Source organism: Vombatus ursinus, unplaced genomic scaffold, assembly GCF_900497805.2.
Source record: "Vombatus ursinus unplaced genomic scaffold, bare-nosed wombat genome assembly UNPS02006779.1, whole genome shotgun sequence".
NCBI lineage: Eukaryota > Metazoa > Chordata > Mammalia > Diprotodontia > Vombatidae > Vombatus > Vombatus ursinus.
The window spans coordinates 11,221,267-11,243,543 of NW_020946557.1; positions in this window are offsets into that span (position 1 = coordinate 11,221,267).

Genomic DNA, 22,277 nt, shown 5'->3' on the forward strand with positions numbered 1-22,277 from the left:
ACATTGTGAGTAGTGGAGGTACTATTTAATTAGCAAATATAGGAAGTTAGTTGAGTCATTTAAGGAGTAGGATGCAGAGTCAAAACTAAGGCAGAATGAGGAGGGTTTTGCCACAGGGCACCAAAATTAAGTGCTGCTAACACTTGCTGTCTTTCAGCAAAGTAAAAACAACTGGGCTTAGTCCCCAGTTAGAAAGAAAAATTGCCTCAAATAGGAAACTACCAGATGGTGTGAGCATCCTGTCCATCCTTCCCTTCCCCCTCCCCTTCCCAACCATTCCCCTGGGCTACAACTTTGGTGAACTCCCTGCCAAGTATAACCCATGTTTAGCCTTACCATCACTCTTGTGGCAGCTTAGAAGTGGTGGTCCTGGATTGAACTGAAGAAGGATTTCCCAGCACTTGTGCAAACACTTGCAAATGCATACCTTGCTCCTGGCAATAAATAAATAAATGAATAAATAAATATATATGTATACATAAATATATATATATATGTGTGTGTGTGTATGTATGTATACATACATTGCTATATATGTATACATGCATAAGTGTATATATGTATGTATACATAGGTTTTACATATGTATATATATATATATATGTGTGTGTATTATGTACACCCACATATAGTTATAAGTCTGAAAGGAAAGGCAGGTGGTTGATAGGGCTAAAGAAAAAACCCTGTGAACTGTTAAACAGAAGAAACACCAGGCCAAAAAAAAAGGGGGACGTGGAAAGAACCAGGGTCTGATCATAGTTTACACAGATTGCAGATGCTTTCGATTGCCTGAGAAAGAAGAGCTTGCAAGCTGGAACTGTGCCTGTTCTGACGTGTTCAAAGCCCAATTGGAAAGAGTGAGATATTTTTATAATTTTTGAACAAAGAAAGGAGAAAAAGCAAGAATTTGGGAGATGCTAGGAAGCAGCTCCCAGGAAACAAGGGAAATAAGGAATTCCAGTTTTTAGAATTGAGGCCCTTTGATTCCAAATCAGCATGCATTTATAGTAATAGTCAAGTTCAAGGCTTGATAAGGTGATGTCTCCAAAAACAGGATATTCAAATAGTCCCATAACCAAAGTTAGGAGAGTCTCTGGAGAAAAGGCTGTCTCCAAAAAAAAAATCATAAACAGGTTGTATCTATTGTCTCACAACCTATAGACAAGAAAGTCTGAAGATAAGGATGTCTCTTGAAGGTCCAAAAACCACTAAATGGCTCAGGGTCTGTTTCAAAGCTGGTATGAGCTTCTAGTTGGGTTTCAGTGCAAAGGATTGTTGATATGTCAAGCAACCTTGGGCATCAGAAGTCCTCCTGATTGACTAGTTCTTGTGCTATTCCATTATCTGATTCCTATGTGAAAAAGGGAAGCTCTAGCATGTTTAATTAGTTAGTATAATCATTATAGAGCCCTTGCTCACATAGTTAAATTGCAGAAACCTTGGTGCCGTTTGAGAATTTGTGGTCCTATGTGCAAGTGTCAGACCTGAATAAGCTCCTATGGACTGGAAAGGTTTAGGATGCATTTTCTAGGCGTTCCTGTAAAGATCTTTGATCTGTGTCTCTGAGGGTCTTTTTGAGTAGGCTAACTGGCAGGAAGGCAGTCAGTGAAATACTGGGTCTTGTTTGTGTTTTTATTTTGCAGGGAGGCTCTTTGATAATGTGTTCAGGCTTCATTTGGTAATATCCCAGGCCAATTTTCCAGTTGCAGTAGATTCTGTGTTGTTAAAGTCATTCTGAGACATCTTGGGCCATGTCTCTGATAAAGCAATTGACTGAGACTGTCATATCACCTTCTGGGCTCATGTGATAGATGTAACAGTGAGTTATGTTTTGTAATACATTTAGACACCACTGTAATAACCTTGTCTAGACTACTCTGAGAAAACAGTTTTCAAAATAATAGCATCACCCCTTCTAAATTCCCCCACCCTGAATTTCTCCATCTTCCTTTTTATCATATTCTAAAGTATACCCAAATTAAGTATATTTACCTAGTGGTTATATCACAGTTTTGGCTTTCTTCAGAATGGAAAGTTGAAGTTGTTAGTAACTCTAAAGAAGATATAGAAAGTTATCAGATACCTTGCCCCTATAATGGGGACCACGAGTCATCACTAAAAGTTATCATCAAAAATTCACTTTATTTAACATAGATATAAGTACCTACGGTTTGATACCTTCTCTACAATTGAAGAGTCAAAGAGAATTAACAGAAGAGCTAAAAGATCAAGGGACTTACTTGAATTGACACAGCAAGTGTATGTGAGAGCCAGAACTTCAATTCAGGTCTTCCTGGCTTCTCTTTTCCACATATTACATGCTTTTGTTTAAGGATAGAGCAAACTGTGAAACATATTTTTAAAATATTTCAATGAAATGCTTTCTTCTCTCATAAACACACATACACATGCACACACATGCATGCACATGCACACACACACACACACACACACACACACACACTGATACCTTTGCTCATATCATGTGCCATACTTGAAATTTTCTTTCTTCCACTATCTCCATCTGTTGAAATCAAGGGTGTTTGTGCTGTTGGAATGAGATAATGGATATAAAGCACTCTAAGCCATAAAGCACTATATAAATGCCAGGTATCATTATTGTTGTAGTTATTTTTATTATTAGCCTATAGTCATCAGGCCTACCGTCTGCTGATGACTTCATTCCCTGAGCCATTTACTGCACTCCTGCTGAGCTTAAGCAATGTTTATAGAGAAAATAAGGGTGTGCTGGTAAATGTTTAACAGCTGGGCTCTCTAGAAAAAAAATGTATGCACACACTTTTATGTTTAATTTGTATTATTAACACTTTCTTAAGTCTGGACAATCAACCAAAGAATAAACCAAACCCTAATTTGTAGCCAAGCATAAATGTTCACACTTAAAATTTAGAAATCAGCTGTAACCAGTTAGAGCTTGTTCCAGTATATCCCTGAATTGAATCCCTGCAATTTGTCAAAGACAAGAGGAAGAAAGACCTTCTCCACTATACTTTCCTTGTTGCTCCCAAAAGAATTGATCATTCCCTTTTAGTATGTATTATAAGTTACTACCAGATGGTGGTTTATTTATCTTTGCAACTGAAAATGCCTAAATAATGTCTTGCATATAGTAGGGGTTTAATAAGTGTTCAATGAAATTGAATTATTTTGTTAAGTGTTGATTAAAGTTACAAGCTTCAATTATGTGAAAAACACTCATTCATGTGATGATGCTATTTAAATGAAGTGCAATTTTACCTCTTATTTAAGTAGATAAAATGCATATTTGCAGTCTATTTTTAATTTTTCCCTTGTCTAATATACTTGGATTGATTCATCTACTAATTCACTTACTTTGTAATTTTCTTATAGTTTTTACACTATATTTGCCCACATTAAATTTTAAACTATTTTATCATTACAGTTTCTTCAAGCAGCCAAGGTCATTCTTCATCTTAATCTTGCATTGCAAAATATTAGGTACTCATTCAAATGCATATAATAAATCATATGGACTTAATCTAAATAGAAATATTCCCAAGGAGTTACACTTTGGAATTTTCACAGTTCTGTACAGCTTCATTTCTCCATTCCCTATTTAAGAGAATAATCTAAAATGGCCCTACTGTCTATTTTTTAATGTGGGATTCTTAGTGAAGCTGCAATTTGCTATACTTGACAATAGGGACAATGCCAGCATCTTCAAATTCATCAGTGCTTTGCACCTGAGCCCCCACCGTAATGAGCTGTTGAGTTAACCATGCAGTGACTAGGGCGTTTTGCCACAAAAGTTAGCTGAGATATACTGATGACTTGAGCTCAAGGAGAGAAGCTACTATAAATGTTCAATTGCCATCTCACTTTTCTTGTATTTCTATTATTTGCTAGCTATTTTTGTTGTGTGTATCCCAGTTCAAAGATCATTAGCTTTTTGAAAGAAAATGAGTAAAATAAAAATTCAGGAATTCAACCTTCTCTCTGTTATCCATTATCATCACATCATCCATTCTAAGTGATAGGCCTGTCTAAGTATGTATTAGTAAATATTTAACAACTGGCTCTCCAAAAAATAATGTACATTGGACACATTTTTAAGTTTAATCTGTATTATTAACATTTTCCCCATTACTTACTTAAATCTTCACAATGAACAAAAAAATAAATCAAGCCTTGTTTTGTAGTGATTGCTGAAATGCACATATTGAAAACTGAAGTCAGTCTAGGAAGTTGGCTAAAGCTGGCTCTGAACCACCCTGGTCCAATGACTCTTTTGATCCTGGTCATGCCTGCATCATAGCATTAAAAACTGCTTTTTGTTGTCTTTACCATTTATCACTGGCCTCTGATTATCCTGGTCTTTAGTACTCTTGACATATTCTTATAGAACCTTACTTCACTTTTTGGATTCACCCTCCATTATTTGCTCTTGTTTGCATCTTCTAAACTTTTTGTCAACTGAATTTGGTCATTAGGTTACTTAGGTAGTCACATTGGTATCCTTAGGCCACTAGTCATTTTCCTCTTTATTAAAATCAACTTAGCTTGTATCTTCAGAATTACATTCTTTTTTTTTAAATTTCCACCTTACTCATGATGTCAAAGAAAACATGACCCTCTTCCCCCCAAAAAACACATAGAAAAAGAAAAAAAAGAAAAAAGTATGCCTCAATCTGCATTCAGACTCCATCAATTCTTTCTTTGAAGGTAGACAGCATTTTTCATCATATACCTTGTGGAATTGTCTTAGATCATTGTATTGCTGAGAATAGTAAGTCATTCACAATTGATCATCATATAATATTGCTGTTACTGTGTACAATGTTCTCCTAGTTCTGCTCATTTCACTTTGCATTAATTCATATAAGCCATTCCAGATTTTTCTGAGAGCATACTTCTTACTATTTCTTATAGTAACAATAGTAATCTGTCACAATCATAAACCACAATTTGTTCAACCATTTCCCACTTGATGGGTATACTCTCAATTTCCAATTCTATACCATCACTAAAAGAGTTGCCATAAATATTTTGTACATATAGGTGCTTTCTCTTTTCGTATGTTATTTCTTTGGGATACACCTAGTAGTTGTATTGTTGGGTCAAATGGTATGTATGGTTTTATAGCTTTTTGAGCATGTTTCCAAATTGCTCTACAGTATAGTTAAATCAGTTCACAACTCCACCAACAGTTCATTAATGTCTCAATTTTCCAATATTCCCTCCAACATTTATTATTTTTCTTTTCTGCAATATTAGCCAATCTGATAAGTGTGGGGTAATACCTCAGAATTATTTTAATTTGCATTTCTCTAATCAATAGTGATTTAGATAATTTTTATTTGGCTAAAGGTAGCTTTGATTACTTTGTTGAAAACTGCTTGTTCATATCCTTTGACCATTTATCATTTGGGGAATGGCTTTTGTCTTCTATAAATTTGACTCAGTTCTCTACATATTTGAAAAAATGAAGGCTTTATCAGAGAAACTTGATGTAATTTTTTTCATAGCTATTATTATTAACTATTTCCCTCCATACTATTTTCTTTCATTTTATTTTTCTCTCTCCTTTCACCTTGTCCATCCTCAAAAGGTTTTGCTTTTGACTATGGCTTCCCCCAATTTGCCTTCCCTTCTATCACCCGCTTTCTCTTATCCTCTTTCCCTCCTATTTTCCCATAGTGTAAGATAGATTTCTATACCCAACTGAGTATTTATGTTCTTCCCTCTTTGAGACATTTCCAATAAGATTAAGGTTCATGTTCTCCCAACAACCCCCCCCCCAACTTCTCTTCCACTATAAAAGCTTTTTCTGGCCTCTTTACCAAGCTGCAGAATCTTTTTTTGTGATTTTTTTGCATCACTTCCATTTCCTCTCAATTTTTCCTCTGCCTCTCTTTTCTGATTTTTAAAATCTCTTGTGACCTAAGCTAATTTACTTATTCAGTGCCATACCAATCAAACTACCAAAATTATTTTATAGAACTAGAAAAAAATAATAATAAGATTGAACAAAAGGTCCAGAATATCAAGGGAACTAATGAAAAGAAATGAAAGGGAAGGTGGCCTAGTTGTTTCAAATCTTAAATTGTATTATAAAGCAGCAATCATCAAAACCACTTGGTACTGGCTAAGAAATATAGTGGTGTATCAGTGGAATAGGTTAGGTATGCAAGACACAGTAGTAAATGACTATAGTAATGTACTATTTGATAAACCCAAAGACCCCAGCTTCTGGAATAAGAACTCACTCTTTGACAAACACTGCTAGGAAAACTGGAAAAGAGTATGGCAGAAACTAGACATAGACCAAAATCTCACACCATATACCAAAATAAAGTCAGAATGGGTTCATGACTTAGATATAAAGGCTAATACTATAAGCAAAGTGGGAGAGCATGGAATAGTTTACCTGTCAGATTTATGGAGAACAGAAGAATTCATGATCAAACGGAAGATAGAGAACATTACAAAATGCAAAATTGATCATTTTGATTACATTAAATTTAAAAGTTTTTGCACAAACAAGGCCAATGCAACCAAGAAGAGAAGGAAAGTAGAAAATTGGGAAAGAATTTTTATAATCAGTCTCTCTGGCAATGGACTCATTTCCAAAATATATAAAGAATTAAATCAAATTTATAAGAACACAAGTCACTCCCCAATCAAAAGGTATGAACAGGCAGTTCTCAGATGAAGAAATTAAAGCCATCTATAGTCATATGAAAAAATTATCTAAATAACTATTGATTAGAGAAATGCAAATCAAAACAACTCTGAGGTACTACACCATACCTATCAGATTGGCTAACAAGATAAAACAGGAAAATGATAAATGTTGGAGAAGATGTGGGAAAATTGGAACACTATTGCATTGTTGGTGGAGTTGTGAACTGATCCAACCATTTTGGAGAGCATTTTGGAACTATGCCCAAAGGGCTATAAAAATATGCATACCCTTTGACCCAGCAATACCACTTCTAGAGCTGTATCCCAAAGAGACCATACAAATGGAAAAAGGACCCACATGTACAAAACTATTTATAGCAGCTCCTTTTGAGGAATTGGAAAATGAGGGAATGCCCATCAATTAGGGAATCACTGAACAAGTTGTGGTATATGAATGTAATGGAATACTATTGTGCTATAAGAAATGATGAGCAGAAAAATCTGGAAAGACTTGTATGGACTAATGCTGCGTGAAATGAGTAGAACCAAGAGAACATTGTATACAGTAACAACAACATTGTGCGATGACTAACGTTGATAGACTTAGCCCTTTTCAGCAGTGCAAGGATCTAAGACATCTCCAAAGGTCTCATGATGGAAAATGTATCTACATCCAAAGAAAGAACTATGGAGTTTGAATGTAGATGGAAGCATACTAATTGCTATTTTCTCTTCTGTTGTGTTTTGTTTCCTCTTTTTGGTGGTTCCTACTATTGGTTCTAATTGTTACTTACAATATCATTAATGTGAAAATATAATTATGTAGGAATGTATATGTATAGCCTATATCAGATTGCATGCTGTCTTGGGGAGGAAGGGGGGAGAGAGGGGGAGAAAAATTTTAAACTCAAAAGCTTATGGAAGTGATTGTTGATAAATCAAAATAAACTAATAAAAAATCATTAAAATCCTTTTTGAGCTCTCCCAGCAATTATTTTGGGGCCTGAGAGCGAGTCACGTTTTCCTTTGAGGCTTTGGACGTAGCAGTTCTGACTTCACTGTCTTTTTCTGAGTTTGTGTTTTGATGTTCCCTGTCACCATAGTAACTTTCTATCATCACGATCTTTTTGTCGTTTGAAAATTTTCTCTGCCTGTATTTTGACCTTTATATTAAAATCAGGCTCTGCTCCTGGGGTACAGGGGCACTTTCTCAATCTTCAAGTTTTTGTGCAACTAGTTCTGGGTGTCTGTAAGCTTTCACTTCTTCTAAAGTGGTATGAACTAAGGGAAGATGTGTTTATTCTCCTTCTGGTCTGTGCTCTGGTCTGTGAGTGACCACAAACACTCTTTTCTGCCCTGAAACTGTGGACAGGCTCCCCACTCCTGTGAATCTGAAAGCGTCTGACTGCCTTATCATCTATGTGTTAAGAACTCAAGAAACAGATCCTGCTGCCATTGATTCATTCTCTCCCAAGGCCTACTGCTGGTTTGCTGGAATGTAGCCATAGCCTGAGCTTCACTCTCACACTGGTGCAGTAGACATTTTACTGCCAACCTATTAAGTTGTCTTGGGCTGGAAAACTGTTTTACTCCATCCTGTTGTGAATTCTACCACTCCAGAATTCGTTTTGAGACATTATTTAAAATTGTTTGGAGGAGAATTTGACAGCATGCAATGGACACCCTGCCTTTTCTCTGCCATCTTGGTTCTGCCCCCCCTTCCCCAAGACCTTTAGGTAGACTTCTCAGAAATATTAGACCATTGGATTATCAATTTATCTTTCTCTCTCAAAATTCTATTTTTCCAAAATCTAAGGTACATGTCAGACTATGTCCAGATTTCCTTTTTTTTTCCTTTTTCATTCTCTGAAGAAAGTATTCACTTACTCCAAATCCATGTCATTTCTGCTTTAGTAAGTCATTCCTCCTTCTTAGCATAAGATCCAAGTGCTTTTATCTTTCAAAGAATATCACAAATTTTATTAGCGCTATTTTTGTCCCTGAATAATAGTACATTACCTCTAAAATGAGTTTATGAGAAGGGAAATGCCTCCATTTTTACAGTTTTGAGAATTGATGTTTGTTGAATTGAATCAGTTGCCCAATATGTTTGGGCCCACAGTAAGGGACCAGCCCATTTTCTCCCTTTTTTATGTAGCCAGTGCAAATTACTTCCTTGCTTTCAATGACTATTCCATTCAGCAGCACCATGACTAGCTTTCAGTCAGTACCATAATAATAACACTTGGAAAGTGTTATTTCTGGGATGTGAAAGGTGAGTCATAAGACCCAAGAAATTTTCCCAGTTGTTGAAGATAGAGGAAACATCTTCAGGATGAGGCTCCTATTGATTCTGTAGGAAATGAGCAGTAGAAGAAATACTGTATCCCAGGAATAAGTTGCTGCTGCCACTTCTGTCATAATTGGGGACAGGGGACATAGGGGAGAAAATACCCACAGTACCCTCCAAATTCTCTGTACCTGTCCTGAGACAAAGACTCAATGGCACTTTGATAGTTTCATATCTTAATTTCAGACAGGCATAAACCCAGTTAGAGGAAAAGGTTTTACTTTTATTATTTTTGCCTAGCATACCTGTCTGTCTAAGAGGAATAGAGCTGGAAACTTCTTATTTATGGAAGAGGGCATGCCAAAGAAAAAAGATTTATAAGGCCTAGGTTTGAAGCTGAGCTTTGACACTTAATAACTTTGTTAGTGGAAAAATGACTTACTATTCTGTGCCTCAGTTTCCTTATCTGTAGAAATGCAGATGATAGTCATGATAGGTTGATAATTCACCTCATAAGAACTCTATAAGAAAATGATTTTTAAACCCACAAAGTAATATATGAATTTGAGCTTTTTTATGGAGAAAAATAACTGTTCTTTTTTTTTCCTAAGAGTCTCCCTGGGAATGATTTTTCCTTCTTTTCCTTATCCATGTACCTTATTAACCTGCCTTTTCCCCCTTTCCTAAATATATGCAAGTAAAGTTTAATAAGCTCTTCTATTACATTAGAAATATACAGGCTTCTCCTAGGCCATTAGAAATACCAAACTTTGATCCTGGAAAACTATTAATAATAGCTAGAGAATGACTTGAGGGAGTTAAAATTAAGATGCTAAATCATTAAATGCTACTGATCTTTTGAAAAGTGTCTTCAGAAAGAGAGAAAACTCCATAGGTAAATGATGGAAAAATGGGAAATTAACCAAATAAAATATGCTTGCAGGAAGCAATGCATTACATGAACTTCAGCTAGCCTCCTGTGTATCAGCTTCCTCTTCTCTTTGATACAAATCACCTCCATTTTTTAATGAAAAATTAAAAATGAGAGTGACAAAAAAAAAATACTGACCTTTGTAACAAGGCAATTTCTATCTTGTGCTTATGCCTCCCCAGTTTTATTCCCTGCTAAGTGACCTGATGCTACAGAGCTACCAGAGCACTTTATTATTTTTATTATATGACATTTCACATCATATAGAGAGATTTTTGTTGAGAGGATGCCCTGTGCCTTCCAGGCATCATACAAGAAAATGACAGCATTTATGATGGACTTCTTGCTAACCAAAGGCCCCCAGTTCATTCTGATAATGCTGGAATTTCAAGTACCGGGTAAACCCCATATTCAGATTCATTAATAGCAATCAGATAACCATTAGATGTTTCTGTTTTCTGGCTTTACTCTAATTTATTTGTCAGTCATAATTGCCAGCAGTTTATTGGAACAAATGATGCTCTGTTGCACTATTTGGAATGACAGAATAGGATAGCTGCAGCATTCATTCAAAAATTTCATTGGAGGAAAGAGGAATGGGCATCCATATCCTAAATGCCAATTACAATGGAAATTCAAAAGTATCTATGGCCATTAGAAGTTTCTCATATGAAACATTAAAAGTGATATTTGTAACAGCTAGGCACTAGTGAATTGAGTATTGGGCTTGGAGTCAAAAGACCTGAATTTAAATTTGTCCTCAGAAATGCATTAACTGTGTGAGTCTGGGCAAGTCACTAAGCCTTTGTCTGCCTCAGTTTCTTTATCTGTAAAATGGAGATAATAATAGCACCAACCCCCAAAGGGCAATGTGAAAATAAAATATTTGAAGTATTTTAAAGCACTAAATAAATTCTAGCTATTATTAATTTTATTGTCAATTATTTTAGCTTTTATTATGATAATGATGGTGTTCTTTCTTATCAATTAGAAGTATACTTGACATGCTCAGGGAGAGAAATGTATGGCAATTCCTGGGTATTAGTCAAACTTTGCGCAAATCTAACTCTATATAGAGTACTTGTTTACTCTTCAGCACTGCCTAATGCTTAGACTTTTCATGATAAAGGCAGAATTTGGTTTGGAAAGAGCCTTGGCTCTTGGATAAGAATGAAGTTTGAGTCCTGGCTCTGTACTTACTAGCTATTTGACTGTGCAAGTTGTTACCTTTTTCTGGTCTTTAATTTCTTTGTCTACAAAATGGGGATAAGTCTCGCATTAGCAAGCTTACAAAACTACCATGAGAAAAGTATGTTGAAAAATGTGCATTGTTATATTAATTGAATTAAACATGTGTATTTACATATATGTATGTATGTATACAATTTCTATATTATCTGTCTAAAAATTAGCTAACTATACATTAGGAGGCTGAGGCCATGGGAAATGACACCATTTGTCAACCTCCATGCTTTACCTACCAATATAGATTGCCCTGGGTTCATTGTTCTGTGTTTGCCTGTCTCGTCATAGGAAAACTAATTGGGCTTCCTGTGCTTCTATTCTATATGACTCCTATCCAGATTCTAAATATATATATATATATATATATATATATATATATATATTGCCCTCCTCCTCTTACTTCCCCTTCTCCTCCCCTTCTTCCCTTCTTCTTTCCCTCCCCCTCCCCCTCTTCCTCCTCTCCTCCTTCTCCTTCTCCTCTTTCTACCTGAGAGATGAAGAGATTGAGAGATGAGAGAGATATGTGCATGTATGGTAAGAGCGAGAGCAAGAGAGAGAGAGAGAGAGAGAGAGAAAGAAAGAAAGAGAAGGAGGGGGGACTAGCAGGAAGGAGAAGCTTGAGAAATTTGTAAGGCTGTGTCTGTCTATACATAACAAGATGGAAAAAAAAGGATCGTTCAATAAATGAATATTTTTTTTCTTTCTTACAGAAATAATATGTTCCACTATTTTTTCTTCACTGAAATGACCAGAAGTTCGATACACTAGCCCTACATAGAAAGATACATATATAGGCAAACTATTAAATATGGTATAACCAAAGTCCAGATTCAAATCCTGCCTGTGGGTTACTACTACATATAAGACAATGAGCAATTCATTTTAACACTCTGTGCTATGGTTTGTTTGTTTTTTTCATTTCCTCAGGTGTGCCGGTAAATGTTTAACAATCAGCTCTCTTGGGGGAAAATATATGAATATCACTCTTTTACATTTAATCTGTATTATTAACATTTTCTCCATCACTTCCTTTTAACTTTAGACAATGAACAAAACAATAAATCAAGTCATAATTTGTAGCTTTTTGCCAACTTCTGAGGTAAAAATGAAAATTTAATAATTTAGTAGTCAGCTCTTAGGAGTAGTTTTGAGTGGGTTCCAGTATACCACCACTGTGTTATGTCTAAAATTAAATAATTGAACTAAATAATCTTTAGAACATTTGGATCCCTTCAGCTCCCAATCTATAATATTATGATTTGATGCTGGTCCCTGAGTTTCTGAGTTAGCGGCTAGAAGATTCAAACATTATATATTATCTAAATGGAACTGAAAGACAGAAATTTTAGTTAAACAGAGAAATGGTGAGTCCTGTAGTTACTCGGATCACTGATTATTTGATTGCAGTTATAGTTGCATTGTTTCATGACAGCACTATTTATTTTTAATATGGCACTGAGGTATTTTAATAAACCAACAGCTGAGCAGAATAAGTTAAATATTGAGGCAATTATTAAACTTACCAGTGATTTAAAACAGGAACATTCTAACAAGGTTTAGTTTTTACCCAAGTTCTTACAGAGAACATATCTTCAAACTTGACTTCTAATGTGTAAAATATTTTTTTTAATTGTTTCATTCCACTAAATATTTATTGGTCACCTTCCATATATAATTTCATTGAAGTCCTACTATAAAATCTTCTTTTACCGTGGAATGTCAAAGCAGACCATTAAGTGCTAATAAGCAAAAGTCTGACAGGTTTTAGGATGGGCTATATGACTTTTGACTAAAGGCCAGCCTAGGCAAGTTGTGAGAGACTTGTTACTAGAATATTGGCTTTGCTGCGCTGAACCTCAGTTTCCTCACTTTACTACCTAACCTTGCAGAATGATTAAAAGGAAAGTCTTTGGGTTTATAGTATGTCCACATAGTCTCCAGGATATACTAGATAAATGTTTACGGATTGATTGAAATGTTGTGTAGTCTATAATGAATCATTCCTGATTCCTCTCCTCTCCCAATTATTCATTCTCTCTCTCTCTCTCTCTCTCTCTCTCTCTCTCTCTTTCCCTTTCCCTCTCCCTCCCTCTCCCTCTCTCTCCCTCTCCTTTTCTCTCTCCTTCTCCGTCTATACTATCTGGCTTGGACTTGCATTGCTTCTCTCCAGTAGATTATAAGACACTTGAGGGAAGGAATTGCTTACTTTTTATCTTTGTACTCTCAGGCCTAGTACATTGCCTTGTATATAGTAGGCAATTAATACATATTGAATTGAATCCAGCAACTGACCAAGACCTTCTACTAAAATATAGATTATGACAAAAATTAGTGTAGGAGTAGTCGCTCTGATGAAATGACAGATCCTTTAATGACTGAAATAAGTACTGTAAGGAAGGCATTAATCTACTTTTAAAGATTGCACATATTCTTTATCTTCAGTATCTTCGACAAGAAGACCCCAAATGGGGTCATTAAGAGTTGGATGGGACTGAAACAACTCGATAACAACAATGGACCTATGGGGAATTACTCAAAACATATAGCAGTAGAGTGAAATATAAAATATTTATTAAATATCCCACAAACTTCTTCCTGTTCTGATGTTTAAGTCTCAAACTTTAATAAAAATATAATAGTTTTGTTACTACAACTGTTCAATTTTTTTCCTGTCAATTCATGCTTACAGGTCTCATATATCTCTTGGCATAGAGGAAATAAATAGCTGTCTTATATCTGATCTACATTGCACATTAATTGTCTTTCAACCTTTTCTTTTGGGGAGTCCCTAGACATGAAAAAAAAATCTAAGCCTTAAGTATTCCCCCCTCAATTCCAGGGTAACAGTGTAAAGAGCAAGAGTCAACAAAATCATAGCTCTCTAGCCCCTCAAGTGAAGCCCAGAGAGAAAGAATTGCTTGCTCCATGTTCCAGAGACAAAAAAGTTTGACAATGAGTCAAAGACTGTTCATGTTTAAGCCAATTTTAATTGAATTTGAACTCATTCTGTGTTCATGGGACCAGAACAGACAGGAGTCCTTTAGTAGAGAAGGAGAGAAAGAATGCTCCGGCTACCGCTCTTTACCCCAACCCACTCCCAGGTTCAAAAGCAAATTCTTTGTTGTTACATTTATTACAGATTTCTTTCTGGTGGTCTTTGGTCAAAATTCATTTCCTCCATGAAATATTCTTATTATCACCTTGATGATTCCATCACTGTAATACTCCATGTTCTTCTAGCAAATTCACACTTAATTTGCTCTTTTACCTTGAAGTAAATGACATGGCTACTTTTCTCTACCATGGATCTTTTCCTTAAAGGGCTAGGACCTCCAGCAGATATTTTTCCATTTATATCTCTCCACAGTTCTGAATACCATGTTCTGGACACAATGCAGTGAATGTTGTTGACTGATTAAACTTTCCAAACTACTTTAGGTATCATTTTCTTCTATTCTTTATACACTGTCTTTATTAGGAAAAATAAAAGGTAGATTTGATTTTGAAATTAGGTCTATTTTTCCCACGATTGGGAAAGTTTCCTTTGCAATGCAATCCTTTCAAAGTTATTCTACACCTACTAAATAGCTTTTGGTTCAGGTTTTTTGCCCTTGTAGGGCAAGGCTGCTTAAAAGAGTGGTGGGTAGAGGAGTTCCAGACCTCCACCCCCCCCCAAAAAAATGAGTACTCTAGGGGTTTGTCTAACTAAACAAAGGTAATTTGGGAAAGAAAATAGAAATTGGATATTAAAAGGAGAATGCACAGAGATGGAGGAGATAAAGAGGTATGAGGTCCCTATCCTACCAGATCCAGTTTCATATAAGCCTATAAGAAAATCGGATACTCCAATAAAACTAACTGAATATTTTATATTATGAGACAAAATTGACTTCCTTCCCCCCCCCTCCAATGTTTTAAGCTAGGGCAAAGTATAGGGAGGGATTAAATTTTAATCCAAAATTTTATTTTGCAAATAAATTTAATTGATAACTAAAGTCTTGTTGTCCCATCAGATTCCTTGCTGCTGTTTTTCAAATTATTGCCTTTATTTTGGAAAAATTTTACTATACTTATTTTGATGAGTTTTCAATTTGCTGTAGGATGCAGATTTTTCATAGATCATTTTTTGTGGTTCCCTGAAGGATAATTAGTCATTGGAATATATCCATGATGATTCGTTCTGCTTATCAATCTCAGCAAAATATGCATTAAATTTATTATTATTGTTGCAGACCACAGTAATATACTCTGGACTGTGGATTTCTGTCTTTTTTAAAAATGGTTCTTTATGCTGGTACACTAAATGACAGAATATCATTTATGGTTCCTAGTTATTACATCTGCCCATTTTGATGTTTTGGACAAACTGTTTGATACATTTATTCATTTTCTTTAAATTCCAAAGGGAAGACAGTTCTATAAACTAGAGTGAATTAGTATCTTTTAAATAAAATACTTTGAGAGAAGAAATATTACTTCCCTGGATATTAAGAAGTATTGGATTTTAAAATTGCTTTCATGAGATAAATTACATTTCTGAATGTCTATACTCAAATCTTGTTTCTTCTAGCTATTTAAAAGGTAGAAGTTAAAGTTATGATTTTTAAAGATTTCAGTGAATTTCCAGTCACAAACCCATAAAGATGGAAGATTAGACATTTTCTCTGGTCTCCACTAACTCTCAAAAAAAGCATAATTATTCATCAGAAATTGAACAACTGCGTAAGAATACACTATACAAGAAATTAAGAAACCTAACAATATAACAGCCTTATGAATCAACACTGGAAAACTTTAATCCTTAATGTGTTCATTCAGTACTTCTCTCCCATTAGCCTTCACTTTCAAGTCACACAAACTGACCCACTGGATTAAATTTAAGATTGACTCAGGGATTTGCCTCCTTCTATAGATAATTTACTGACCCATCATACCTTCTAAATATGTCACACAGCATTGCAACAGGCAGAAAGCAATGACTCTACCCAGTCATATAAGGAAAGGGAAAATATGGTTCTTTCTGTCTAGAGTAACCCCTAGGTTAGGAAACCTCAAGGCTACAGAGACTACCCATTGAATCCACTCCACTGTCCCAGTCCTATAAAAATCTATGATCTACCCCAGCTAGAGAATGTAAGAATAAGACCCAACTTGAATCTCAAGTAAGGGGCTAGCATATGTGATACAGTAGGCTTGAAGGAAGGGGGAATGTAATCCATCAAGCTAAAGTCAATCTGGTCAACCAGAAGGTCATTTGTGGAGTATCTAAGACCAGCGAAAAGTAAATTTTCCAACTTGTGAAGAAACTGAGACAATTTTGCACTGCAAACTCAGGAATATAACCATCATCAAAGGGGGAATACCGTGAAAGTGAGGAACACATAAAGAGGAAAAAACCAAAATAAGGTAAGTCTTCAAAAGGCAGACAAAAATAATTCAAAACCTATAGGATAAGTAGATAGTGTAACAAAGAGTACACTAAACTCAGAAAAAATGAATACTGAAAAATCAAAAAGATTATAAGCCATTCTAACTAACTACTGCAAGAAAAATGAAATTGAGTAAGTGTTAGATGAAACACAGAACCCTGTGCAATGCCAACAAAACAGAGAACCCCAAGAGGATATTTTGGAATGATTGAAAATAAGGAAATTGTTAAGAAAATGACCAAATCCATAATGGACATTATCTTTTATAGATCTGTGCTCTCCCTCCAGCCCCTAGAGCCACCCAATAGCTAACTCAGGTCAGCATTTTGAGGGAGCTATTTATACTTTCATTATTAGGACCAGAGAAGAACATTCCTGGACCTTAGGTTTCTGGATCTTTTAGCCTCCACATTTGGAATGGCAAGGACATAATCTCTCATTCTTAAATATGGCAACTGTGACAAAGGTAACTCTGTAGCCTGAGAGAAATCCCAGAACCCCGGATTTCTGAAGGAGTATAGGGGTCCCCTGATGTATATTTCTTAGCAATGCAATGCCATCACATATAGTCTTGTAGAGAAAGAAAAGGAGTTCCTGAACAGATCCCTGTCTTGAGTTTGCAACATTAGCACTCCTAAATTCAATATTATAGACCTCAGCCCTCTAGAGCAAGAAGAAGAATTTCTAAATATCACTGACATCAAGGAGGGGAAAGAACTGTGCAAGGAATCCCAAAATCTACAGACATAACAAGGAACTAAAGCCATAAGTGGGGCAATGAAAGACTTGAACTTTACTTTCTTTCCTCTGTTGTGAGTTTTTTTTTTTTTAAGATAGTATAGGTCCACTGAGAGGGAAGTTGGCTATCTGTTAACCCCAAGGTATTTTCCTTCAAGTAGAAGTCAACTAAGTATAATAAGTCTAGAGATTTAAAGGAGTTGGGAAGGGGGCTACCCAGAAGATTAACCTAGTTCTTATAAGTGCAAATCTTGAAATATTGGTCACACCAGACCTTGAGGTTACAGGTCACATATAGATAAATAAATTGAGGTCCAGAATAAATGAACTTGCTCAAAGTCACACAGCTAGTCATGTTAATGAGCAGATTTGACTAGATGAACCCTAAAAAATCTTCTAGCTCTAAAATCTATGATCCTATGAAATAATGGGAAAGTATGATATCCATATCAATTATAAGGATTCAATGTTAGATTATGATGGGAGAGCCATCATGACATGGCAGGTCTGTCTGTCTGTCTATCTATCTATCTATCTATCTATATCCTTTGGCAGGTAAATTTCTGAGTTTCAGTTTCACCTGTATCATGAAAAGATTGAACCTGATGATGATGTCTATACTTATTTCCAGGTAAGAAATGGGACAATAGTAAATGCCTAAATGAGAATTCTGTTCTATAAAATACAAAAACATTGAGCTCTTCTATTGTACTCCTTAAAGCAAGTAAGAGAGGGACCATTTTCTCAATAGATTCTTCTGGGATTTAATTATAAATCATTTCACCTAGAATGAATTCAGCATTTAGAGTGGAAGTGTTCCTAGTAATTTTACTTGACCTATTTATAAAAAAAAGAAAGAAAAAATATATCTGGGAAACTTCAAAGAAAAAAAATAGCAAGAGGTTCAAATATTTTATTTTTTTTTCTGTATATATGTATATACACACAAACACACCAATGGAAGATTTTAATTTTATTTAAAGCTGAATAAGTTAAAGAGATGAGCAAAGGGAAACTAGTGGGTATATACAGTTAGCCAACTGCCCCTGGGTAGCGGCATGAGTTACAAATGAACTGTCTTTTGAACTTAATGTAAATGGGTCTAGGAGACCACATAGAGTTTTAAAATTCTACCCTTTCTCCATGTAAGTAATCTGTTGTAATCTACTTTTTTTGTTGTTTGTGTTGTTGTATATACATTTTTTTTAAAGCAAGCTCAAGATGGTGATAGTTCTTTATTAAAGAAATAGTTTCACTCTCTTCTTGGTTGAAACACATTTTTAGTGAGGAAATGCCTTGGCCTGGAGGAAATTTCAAGGTAGTTAGTGCAGAAGAATGTTGTTTATCTTAGGAATGAATAATTACAAGTTACAGTCCTTAAATGTCTTTTGAAAGTGTCCAAACCAACAGATGTCTTCACAGACAGGACAGAGAATCCAGTTATCAATTGCAGTGTGTGCGTCTCCTTAGCTGCTTAATTCTAGAGTGCTTAGCATTTGCAATGTTATGGACTGCCTTTCCTGTAAATCTTAGCTTGATGTCATTAGGGATTCTGGAAATAGAGAAAAAAATATCTCCCTAATGTAGCAGCATAAACAGAGTAAAGGTTCATACTGCCTGGGTAATTTGTCAGGCTTTTTTTGAAGAAAGGTTTATTCATTCCCTCTAGACATTAAAAAAAATTTCTATGTATATGCCCAAGGTTTTTAAGTTAGCTTGAGTCTCCTCCTCAAGTAAAAACTGCCTGTTTGTTGCTAGATCTTCTGATTTCTTAGGCTCCTCCGGGCAACTTCAGTAAGCATCAGTAGGGTCACTGCCTATCAGATACGTTTTGTCTCTTCAGTATGTGTCTGTTTATGTGCTATGCTACTAATTCCTTTCACTTAAAGGATCTCCTGGTTTGCAGTAACCCTCCCCTCATTCTCTGTTTTGATTCAATCTTTCCTGTGATGACTTCTCAAATGCCTGGAGGATTGTGGGCTGACAAATTCCAGGAAAACCTGCTTGAAAGGATTAGTGGGAACCAATATTTCACCAAATTTATTTCTGCCTCCCGGCTTGATTTGACTCAATTAGTGTCTGCTAGCAAGGAGGTTTCTACATTTCAATGTCCCAGGTGACTTGAGGTGGTTTAGAGGTTATTTTATACTTTTTAGTTCTGTTTTTCTTTCTTTTTTTTTTTTTGCTTGAATAGTTGAATTGAGTTCAGATCCTCTGGGACCCTGTCATCTTTATGAAGATGGTGAACAATTTGAGTTCATGGCATTCTATTAAGGAACAGCTGGGTTATTTAAAAGTCTTTTCCAACCTGGCTCTCCTTCTGCTTGACTTGTCATCTATAGCAACCAACACCAACAGTAAACCCAGCAGCCTAATTCAAAATAGCATATATTTGGAGTATGATTGTACATGCTATTTGGAACAAAATTTCTTTTCGGGACAATATATTGAATTCTGCTCTCAATTCTTAGGAAACAGATGAAGACATTCATAAAGAGCCGGTATATAAAACCAGTCAGGTCTTCAGGTATTTGTTAGACGATATCTCACCAGCTCTGCAATGGACTGTTTTACTTTGAAGAAAATCTATTACATAGTAATAAAATGCACCAATATTTAAAAAGCAATGGGAGCCTCAAATTTCATATTTGCAGAGGATAATAAACAGAACAATAATCACTAGCATCCCTATATTAATAATTCAATAGATCTGTGTTTTTATCAACGTCGTTATTCCTTCCAATAATGCAGATTAGAATCCATCCATGTATGCTCACTTACACAACTTTGGTCCACATTTTCCTATAAAAGCCTCTTCAGGAATTTGACCTACATTTCTGAGGACTTTTCATCTAGAAATTTTGATATAATCCAGATACTTACAGAGCATGCAGATTATATATCAATTGGCCTTAGCTACATGACTGACCCATCTCCTCTCCCCTTCAGACTTACATTTCTCTGATAATAGCCTTTACCCAACTGCTTTTTTTTAAAGTGTGGTAGTCTGCTTTTACCCATTTTTCCCTTTAAGTTATGATTTAGTGGACCCTCAATTTTAATTCTTAGGAGGTCATAGAATTCTGTGACTCACAGACATACTTCTGGAAACTATAATATACAACTTCCACATAGAACATGATACCATATAATATCATGTATTGTTATTGTTCAGTTGTTTCAGTCATGTCTGACTCTTCGTGATATCATTTGGGTTTGTTTGTTTTTGGCAAAGATACTAGGGTAGTGTGTCATTTCCTTCTCCAGCTCATTTTACAGATAAGGATGTGAGGCAAACAGGGTTAAGTGACTTGCCCAGGGTCACACAGCTAGTAAGTATCTGAGACTATATTTGAACTCATGAAGATGATTCTTCCTGATTCCAAGCCCAGTGCTCTATCCACTGTGCCACCTTGTTGTCATAATATTATATATAACATAGTATAACACATTCTACATAGAATTACACCAAACCAAAAACCAGACAGATATACGCTAGCCAAGTGGGTATATCATTGTGGTGGAGAATGTTCAATGAAAAATATGAATGGAAGAAGGATTCCCTATAGATGGTAAGACCTCTAGATGACCTTTTTGTGAATGACATTGTGATAATTACATCAAACTAAAAAACATTTACAAGCTACCTAAATAATACCCATGATCATTTAAGAAAGTTTGGTCTAATTAAACACATTGGAAAAACTAAATGAATGAGAAATGTCTATTTTCCAAACCATGATATACAATTATATGTACAACATAAAATTAACCCTTCTGTCATGAATAAAATTTTGAGATATGAAGTTTTCAAGTATTAATAATCAATTTATTTACTAGGCAATCCAATAATTAATAAATGATGATCAGTGGTTTCTCTGAGTAGCCAATGACTAATATGCAGGGTCTTATATCATCTTAAATGTCCCACTGTCTTCCTGAAAGCACATTATTGAAACCTCCCCTGACCAGAAAGAGGCCACCCTAATTGGTGGGAACTTAACGAGGAGGTGGGCTATTTGTCTTCAGTTCCACCTGCTGAGAATGTGGCTTGACCATGAGACTCATCACCATTCAGCAATCTGGACACCCCACCAGGTTTTCTCTGGTTTAGTTTGTCCTTCATGAGCTGGGTCTCTCTAAATTCTAATGAAGGGGAGCAAGGACAGGAGCTCTTTCCCCTGGGGAAAGACTTCACCCAAACTGGATTCTGTTTATGCCTTAGACAGAAATTAGGATTCCCAGTAGGGTGGGGGCCTGCCCAGATGACTTGAGCAGAGCTAGAATGCTTCTAAAATTCTTGAGCTGTGGAAGGACTCCTCTCCAAGCTAACCTTTCTACAGAATAGGAAATATTATAAATTATTATTAATAATAAAATGGTACAGTATCAAAATTAATTTCTCTTATTTCAAAATTTATACCTTACATACACACAGCAGTAATGACCCAGGACAAGAATTGATCAAGAAGAGAAAAGCAGTCCAAATTGCCTTTGGGAAGGAATTGAGGGTTTTGATGGCCTCAAACCTTACTGAATCAAAGGCCAATTATTTTTTTTTTTGTTTTTAATAAGGCAAGGGTCTTCAAGTGATGCAGTATAGCTAAGAATCATTGCAAATAACATACAGAAATAAGATTATATAAGTTCTAACATATATGATAAATCCTCTACAAAGGAATAATAAGTCAATTTTTTTTAAGAAAGGAAAATTTCAAGAGGATTCTGGGAAGATAGCAAAGTAGGTCAGAAAATTCCAAGCTCTCAAGATTTCCTCCACAAAAGAGAGTGGGGGAAAAAATGGACATTTAATCAATTGTCAGACTTTCAGCACTTTGTTTAAAAAATATACTTAATAGGGGATTTGACATGTAAGAGCCAAGAGAAATATAAGGTACATATCAAAGACTAATTACAAGCGACTCAATAAGGACAGACTGTTTACCTTTTACACATGTAAAATGTATGTCTAAGATTG